This window comes from Camelus dromedarius, chromosome 17 (assembly GCF_036321535.1).
Source record: "Camelus dromedarius isolate mCamDro1 chromosome 17, mCamDro1.pat, whole genome shotgun sequence".
Taxonomy (NCBI): Eukaryota; Metazoa; Chordata; class Mammalia; order Artiodactyla; family Camelidae; genus Camelus; species Camelus dromedarius.
In genome coordinates this window covers 45,067,176-45,076,088 of record NC_087452.1, presented here as the reverse complement: position 1 = coordinate 45,076,088, position 8,913 = coordinate 45,067,176, and the positions used below count along the sequence as shown (strand labels likewise).

The window sequence follows — 8,913 nt, the reverse complement described above, 5'->3', positions numbered from 1 at the left end:
CTTTTCCTTCAGAGGCCAACTCAATGCCATCTTCTAAGCCTCCTCAAACCTGGCAGATTCTGACCTCAAGCGGACCCACCCTAGACATTCTGCATTGAGACTACTCTGGTTTTGTGCCACCCGTACTCCATCAGAGAACCTTGTCTCACAGCCAAGAAGTGGAGACAGATTGCAAAATAACTTACAAGGGCTTTGGAGTCTGGGGTTAAGCTCACTGCCAGGTTTCACAACCTCTAAGCTTTGTGGCCTCTGGGAAAGGAATTAACCCCTCTGAGATCAGCTTTCTCATCTGCAAAAGGGAGGAAGATGGGAAAGCCTCCATTTGAATTGTTGGACAAACTGATATGTAAGTAAAGGGACAGATAAACCCAGTGGAGGATCTTGAGATGGAAGGCGGTCTCAGAGCTCACAGAGGAGGAACAGAAGTGTCTACTCCTCACCCTGACTACACAGATGAAGGATCTTGTGTCACTTGCCCAAGTCCCGACAGCTAGTGAGTGACAGAAATGGGATTCAAGCCTGGGTCTGTAGTGTGGTGACAGGAGGAAACGGGCACAGGGACCACGAGGCCAGGAGAGTAGAGACAGCAGAGAACGAAGGAGTTGTGCAGGTTCTGCACATAATGGATTGAAGCACAGTGAGACTGGAAATAAAAAGGAATGGGCTCATTCCAGGATAAATGACAGGATCTAGTGAGAGATCGGAGGCAGGGCACACAGTGTGTGATCCCCATGAGGCCAGGGGCTTTGGTCTATGTTGTTCACATCAGTATCCTCAGCACATCAAACAGTGCCTGGGTCATAGAGGCATTCAGGAACTACTTGCTCCAGGGTGAAGGGTATAGATCAGTGGTACAGCATGTGTGAGGTCCTGCATTCAATCCCCAGTACCTCCATTAAAAAAACAAACAAAAGAAATATTTACTCCAGAGCAGGTGATGCATAGAGTGAGGTGATAGCCAATGAAACAAAAAACATAGTTGGAATTTATACTGCCTACAAAATCCTAAATACCTTACATAGCCTTGTTCATTCATTCTTCATGTAGGTATTGAGTGTTTATTCCATGCTGGACACTGTGTAGGCACTGGGAATACAGCTGTGCATGCTCAACAGAGAAGGAGGGGATAAAAATGACAAATTGGGAAACAGGTAACATAAACCAGACATAAATGCTAGTAAAAAATGAGAAAGAAAACAAAGAGACTTGAAATATCCAAATATTTGACTATTGAATGAACCAGTGAATGAATAAAAGGGCATTGCCCAAATTCTAGTTTGAGTGTGTAATAATGGGGTCTCCCACCCACCCCTGGGGGGTGCGTGAGGATGTGGCTGGAGGAAGCCAGCTGGCGGGCAAGAGAGAAGATGGGTTCAGTTTTACAGCTAGTTTGTGGTGTTGGCAGAGATCCCTGGAGAACTGACAACTATGAAAATGAACTCTTAGGTTCACAGTCATACCTACACACATGCGCGTAGTGGGCATAATCAAGAATAAAAATAAGCAGAAAAGAATCTAAATGAGTAAGGAGGAGGGTGATACCAGGCCTGTGTCACAGCTGAGCAAACTGCCCACCCACCAAAGATCCTTCCTCTGTTCCCAACACTGGTTCCTACTCCCCCGATGTGGGCTTCTGCCTGCAGTTTGGTCTCCCTGTCCTGGAGGGAGATCTTGCTGGGAGAGATGATGTTTTATGTGGAAGGTGTAGCAATAACTGGTGTGCTGGAATCTTGACAGAGCCTGTTTCTCAGGGAATCTGCTGGAACTGGCTAGAAACCTCAACGTGCTGGCATGCGCCCAGCCCTCCCCGCATGATGGATGTGGGACGGTGTGTTCTGGGTGGATCCCTCACCCTGTCTCTCCTCATTCCCATCACAGATCTTAAGGTTATGGGCACATTCCTAAACTGAGTCCCCAAACCTGATGAGAAGATCTCAGTCCAGATTAGAGGCCATCGCTACCCAACCCAACCCTGATCTTACTAATAAGCATTTGTCCCAGTGCTGGACTCTCCCAGAAAACCCTGACTTGACCCCGATCTTACTTAACATTTGTCCCGGTGCCAGACCCTTCCAGAGAACCCAGATTCCTCTGGCAGAAGGTGGTCCCGGCTGCTGTTGAAATCTCTTCCTGCAGGAGGGTCTCCCCCTGCCCAGAACACAGTGTAAAAAGTTAAAAGTTTCAGATTCAATGACAGCTTGGTCCAGAGAAAATAGCCTTTAGTCTTTTGTAGCAAGGATAGCACATATTACTAGAAATAGAATTCTGTATGTTATACGTGATAACTGTTTGAAGACATGTTGGGAATGCTTTACTGTAAAAGTTGCCAAGATAAGCCTCAATCACTAAAATCAAAGTTGACATCTTTTGAATAAAACACCAGGAAATGACCCCACCCAAGAAAACAAAGTTGTTGTCAGGCCACCTGTCCCAGCAGGCCCCAGAAGGGCTTGGTTCAGCAGAAAGTACATTCACATCACGGAACCCACCAGGCAAAAGCGAGGGAAAAGTGGGTGGATACTCAGGCAAAGCCATGCATCTGTATGACTCTGGACTAACAAAGTCATGTTTATATTTGTCAATTTGGCAGGAATATTCTCTCCCAAACCCAGCTCCAAACTCCTTACATCTTATTCTTCACCACCCAAAGGGTTATCCAACCTCCTCATTTCTTCTAGGAATCTTTTCCTTCTGGCACTAGGCTAGGCATGGGGATCAAGGGTAAGCATAGTCATAAACCTGCCTTTAAAAAAAAAAATCAGTCTTGTCGGGAAAAATAAGATCAACCCTAGAAAAGGTTTTAAGTCATCTTAGACAACGCTGAAAGTAAACTACCACTCCTGGATATGAAGAGTCAGAAGGAATGAGGCAACGTACCCCAAATCCTTTTTGCAGACGGGAAGAGGGACCCAGCTTGTATGTGGAACTACTGGAAGTCAGCCACGGATTTATTTAGTCCCCAAATGGACTTTGCTTGTGTTCATGAAATAGTTCACTTTCCACACCATCTAATATTTACTCCTCACTCCGAATGCATGAAGTGTTTGGGTTGAGGGGAGGCCACTGTGAAAGAATATAGAAAGTCCATGATGAGAAAATAAAAGCCTGGACATACATTTAATTTTATACATATAAAACCCTGGCACAGGCCCTTGGTTCACTTTTAAAAAAAAACTCTATTCTTTATCATTCTACTTACTTTTATTCTCTTGGGGAGAGGGAGGTAATTAGGTTTAATTATTTACTTTTTTATAAAATTTATTTTTAATTTTTTGAGGGGGGAGGTAATTAGGTTTATTTATTTTAATGTAGTTACTGGGGATTGAACCCAGGACTTCATGCATGCTTTACCCTCTCCCCCACATACATTTATATACAAAAGAACAACAGTGCTTTTTATATGAGGCAGAACTACTGAGGAAGCCCCTCTGTGGCAGCAGCCCTCTAGGAAATAATTCAATGAACACATAAAATTAAGCTTGAAGAAAGTAATTTTATGTCACGGTTCTTTTCAATCAAGAAAATAATATTATTTAAAAAATTACTAACTTCTATAATAAAGAAGTTTGACTTTTTATAATGAATGACATGGAATTTTGTGTTTCAGGGGAGCAAATGGTTGATGCACGGGGAGGGGTCACTTTGCTGAGCTGCACAGGCCACCCTGAGACCATCCCTCACCGGGACACTAGCATCTCTGCTTCAGCCCCTGGGGTCCGCGGGGTCTCACCCTGTGTTGCTGTTGTATTTATTTGGGGCAGTGTGGTATCCAAGGGAAGAAATACACACCCCTAGTTTATACTCTGTTCTATTCTTCCTAAATTTTAATAACTAGCACTTGTTGCCTACGACACATAAAACTCATTTTTAAGCAGGATGAAGTCTAGCACTGCACACTTAGGGAGAAAGAATCTATGTCGAAGGTAGAGAAAACTAGAACGTGTCTGAGGAAAATGGAGAGGTAGCAGGTGAGGTGGGGGAGTCCCTTGGCTATGTCTCATGGAAACGACTGTACACCCTCACTTTATACCCAGTTCTGTTCTTTCTAGAAATGCAAAGCTCTCTCATATTTGTCTCCTATTGTCGTGCTTCCTGAGCAAATCAGGATCCTTCCTGGAGGAAAGGGGAAGTTCTGAGTTTCTCTTCATCTTCTCGGTCACCCTCCGTGTTTAGTAACCATACAGGGACTGGCTGCTTTCAGTTTTACAACTCCCTCTTCTAGCAAGAATTCTGCCCTATAACCCAGCCAGCCACGTAAAGCTCCCTGAACAAAACATACATCTGTAACAAATAGGTAGTATTGTTTTGAGGTTTTTTCAGACGTACAAGGTAAACTCTGTAAAGTCATTCCAGAACTAGCTCCTTGTACTGAACATTTTGACTTTTAAATGTACCCACAGTTAGCTCCTGGTCATTCATTTCAGCTTCCATTGAATAAACGTATCAAATGCACTTGTGCTAGAATTCACCTTCGGCATATTCTCGGAGGTGACGCTACTGGGTCAGAGTGTACAGTCCTATCTTCAGGTTTATTAGCTCCTGACCAATTCCCTGGCTTGGGGCTGAACTCCTTCAAAGTCCCACCAGCTGTGGAAGACTTCCTATTTCTCATCAACACTTGCTATACTGAGACTTTTACATTGTTATCAAACTGATGAAAAATATGAAATGGTTTCTTTTTGTTTGGTTTGTTATTTCTGAGTTCTAGTGCAGTTGAGCTCTGTGAATTACTTAACCAAATCTTTTTGTTTTTTTGGGTGGGGGGAGGTAATTAGGTGTATTTATTTACTTTTTGAGGAGGCACTGGGGATTGAACCCAGGATCTCATGCGTGCTAAGCATGCATTCTACCGCTTGAGCTACACCCTCCCATCTGTTCGTTGTCTTTTAATTGGGTAACATTTTCCCTATTGATTTGTAGTTCTTTAAATATTCTGGATATTTACTTGTTGTTAGTTATACCTTGTTAGATATCTTCTCCCAGATGGAGACACATGTTTTCATTTTTTTATGTTGTTCATTGGACAGATTTTAAAAGTTATTTAAAAAACTGTACATACTTTGACAATGAGTATTTCTGGAGTTGGCTGGTTGTGCAGCCCGGTGTCTGCCTCTCAAAGATCCTGGCTGGTGATGCCGACTTCCAGAATACCGCCTGTGGCGATGGGAGCGGGGACCAGAGCTCTGGAAGGGCTCACTCACCCTGCTAATGACGGTCAGGCTGGTCCCATGCCTCTCCCAATAACAAGGCCTGAAAAAGCAACCAGATCTTTTCATTTAAAAAACTTTTTACTATGGTCAGATGTATTGATTTATCTGTTCTCTGCACTTTTCACAATGAGATTATTCACATACCACAAAATTCACCCATCACTACTAAAGCCATCACCATTACCTAATTCTAGAACAGTTTCATCATCCCCCAAAAGAAATCCCCGGAGGATGGTGATCACGGGGGATGGCTATGCATGCATGTAGTGGGTGGGGGGCATGTGGGAAACTCTTTATTTTCCCTTATTTTTGGAGGGGGAAGGGGGAATAATTTGTCTAAGCAACAGGTAACTAATACAGAGTATATTCCTTGGTGGGAGGGGAAGGGAGCTGGCAAATTTCATTCATTCAATAAACAGGGAGGAGCTACTACATGCCAGGTGTGATGCCTATTATAAACTTCTATGTAGTTATCTTTTATAATTTTTAAAGCTTTTTTCGTTTGGGGAGGGTTCTTTAGGGGGTGATTAGGTTTATTTATTTGTTCATTCACTCATTCTAATGGAGGTACTGGGGATCGAACCCAGGACCTCATGCATGCTAAGCATGCACTCTACCACTGAGCTATACCCTCCCTGCTGGTACCTTCCTCCTGATTTTGCTACGAACCTAAAACTGCTCTAGAAATTCTTACCAAAGAAAGGAAACCTATTAGGGTTAACTGCAAATTTGCCTCAGCCTCCCAGCCCCTGGCAGCCACTTCCTATCTCCACATATTTGCTCATTCCGGACATTCCAAATACATGAAGTCATGAAGGCACCTGGCTTCTTTCACCTGCCTTTTCAAGTTCACACGTGTTGTAACATGCATCGGGACCCCATTCCCTTTTATGGCCTAATAATATTCCAATGTGAGGATATACCACCTTTGGTCTATCCAGTCATCAGTTGAGGGAGATTTGGGTTGTTTCCACTTTGGAGCTATTATGAAGGTTACTGTGAACATTCATGTCCTAGTTTCTGTGTGGACATGGCCTCAATTTTAGTGGGTCTGTACCTGGAAGCGGCATTGCTGGGCCCTGTTTAACACCTTGAGGAACTGCCAGATTGTGCCTCAAAGCGTTTGTACCAAGAGCAACATATGGGGGTTCCAATGACCCCGTCTACTGTGTTTTTAATGACTGGCTGTTAACTTGCAAGGACAGATGTAGTCACCCTCTGAAGGTTTGGGTCCTTGGAAGCTCACCTGACTCTACTGGAGGGGATGGAAGAATCAGAGGGCTGAAGATCAGGCGTTGATTTTCTAGAGTTTTCCTTCTCTGCACCTCCCTCAAAAGTGGGTTCTGCCTCATTTTATTAGCAGCTTCTCCTGGGACTTTGGAGGATTAAGGAGAAGATTCCTTCCCCTAAAAAGAAAAAAAAAGTGCATCCATCCAAATTTTTACATTCAACATTGTGTCCAGCTAGAGATAAAAGGGAAATAAAAGCGACAGGCCTGAAAAGGGGGATGGGGACTGGGGTCCAGTGTGCAAAGTTGTATACGCTGTCCTGAGTCTTCGAGGAAACCGCTACTCAGGGCGTGTCACCGTGTTGAAGCTAAAGCAATCAACGGGCAAAAACCACTTTAAACAAGTTTACACTGTATAGCACAGGGAAATATAGCCAGTATCTTGCAGTAACTTATGGTGAAAAAGAATATGACAATATATGTATGTTCATGTATGACTGAAGCATTATGCTGCACACCAGAAACTGACACATTGTAAACTGACTATATTTCAGTAAAAATAAAAAACAAAACAAAAAAAATCACTTTAAATGCTCCATGTCCACACAGGCAAGTGGAGAGCAGAGGTCCCCTGGCCGGGGACTGATGCTTGGAACCTTAGAGAGGTCCTTGTGCAGCAGGGGTACGACCTCCCACCACTAGAATGTCTGTAAACTTATTGCAGCCGAGAAAGGACACCAAACAGGAGGAAACTGGAGGGGAACAAGTGGAATCCAGTGTGCTGGTCATCTCTAGTTAACCAGATATTCAGAGGTCAAACCTAAGGCTGATGAGAAACAGAAAGGTGAGCCAAGCTAGGGAAAATTTAGTTTCAACGAGAAGTGAAGTCTCCAAGTGAGCTGTGAACATGTAAGGTACAAAAGAATGTTCTTCTTCATCCACCTGGCATCTCTGGTACTCTGCCGGAGAGAGGATGAACTGGGGCAAGCTGCTCATGACCACCCCAACTCCGCTCTGGCTGGAGCTCACACTCTAGTAGCTCCCCCACCCCAGGCAGTGGTCCTAAGGACAATGCCCACCAGAGCAGTGGCATCTGTTGGGGAAACTGGGTGGGGGGCCCTGGTAACTGGGAAATCATATACTTGCCCTCTAGAGAAACAGGTACCCCTGAGCTCCTTGGAAGACGGATAGGTCTGGGGCTGCCAGGTCTGAAATTTCCAAGAATCCTGAAGTCCAGCTTTCACAGCATTTAAGCTCTTTTAACATTTCCTCGTTTGAAATGCTGGTATCCACCTGTTTTGAAAACACTGCTTGGACCCCATGTGGCCCACCAAACAGAGTACAACCTCCAAGCCATCCACCACAGGCTCCCTGTGTAGGGCTGAGTGCACACCCTTATTCATTCTGGATTAAAGGATCACACAGACACACTCTTTCCATGGAAAAACCCTCTTGTTTATTTGATTAAACAAAAATAAAATAAGCTGCATAGGAACAATTTTAAAGTCCAAAGAGACACCAACTTTGTTTTAAGGCTGCAGTAGCTGATACGGCATCTCCTTGCTACCTTCTCCAGCCTTCTCTGTGGACCACAGCAATACATTCAGAAGCCTGTTAGCTAACACAGGAGTTTTTGAACACTTTTCCATTGGTTCTTCACCTGCTCATTGCCTGTCATGCCTGAGGCCTGCAGTACGTCATTTAAAATTTAAAAGTAAAAATCCAGAGGAAAAGAAAAGAAAACAAAACAAAAAACCCCACCCCAAATAAAAACCCACCTTAAAGGTCTGGGGGAAAGCCTTCGCTTCCCCGCTCTCCACTTAATTGTCAGGATCCGCACTGTGGCTGCAAAAGGCCCATTTTTAAAAGTGTCAAGAGGCCGTCAGCACCCAGGTGGGCTTGCAGCCTGGTTTCTGGGGCCCAGGCCGCTATTCCGGGGGTGCAGATCCCTTAAATCGTGTCTGCCTTGGACAAATAAAAAAATTTTAAAAAGAAAGAAAAGAAAAAAGTTTACCTTAGTCATTCCAACATCAGGCAACGTGCCCATGTCAATTTCTCCAATTCTGCATTTACTTTTCTCACAAAAAAAACAAACAAAAAAATACCCCTCAACCAGAAGCCAGGTGTTCTACACTTAAAAAAATTAAAGCATTTTGCTGACCGGGCATGACAGCTAATGGACAGTATTAAGCAAGATTCGTTAAAAAAAAAAACAAAAAACAAAAACTAACAACCCCCCCACCCACCCGAGTATACCTACCATGCTAGTTAAAAACAACATCCCTTACCCACCCACCCTCGCTGCCACCTGCATTGACTTTAGGGGAAAAGAAGGGGGGAGAAAAAGTAAGAAATTTTACCGCCCTAAGAACACCCCAGAAATGTGAAAAATCTTCCTCTGAAAAGACAACTACACAGAATGCTAGAAACACAAAGAACTATTCCAGAGCTGGTTATTTAAAGAAAGTAAACACT

At 43.9% G+C, this 8,913-nt stretch overlaps 1 non-coding gene across 1 annotated transcript; it reads right to left on the bottom strand.

Moving 5' to 3' along the window:
• Positions 1–5,772: 5,772 nt before the first annotated feature.
• TRNAA-AGC (transfer RNA alanine (anticodon AGC)) lies at positions 5,773–5,845 on the bottom strand. Its single transcript has one exon. It is a non-coding gene; the product is annotated as a tRNA-Ala (tRNA).
• Positions 5,846–8,913: the final 3,068 nt, after the last annotated feature.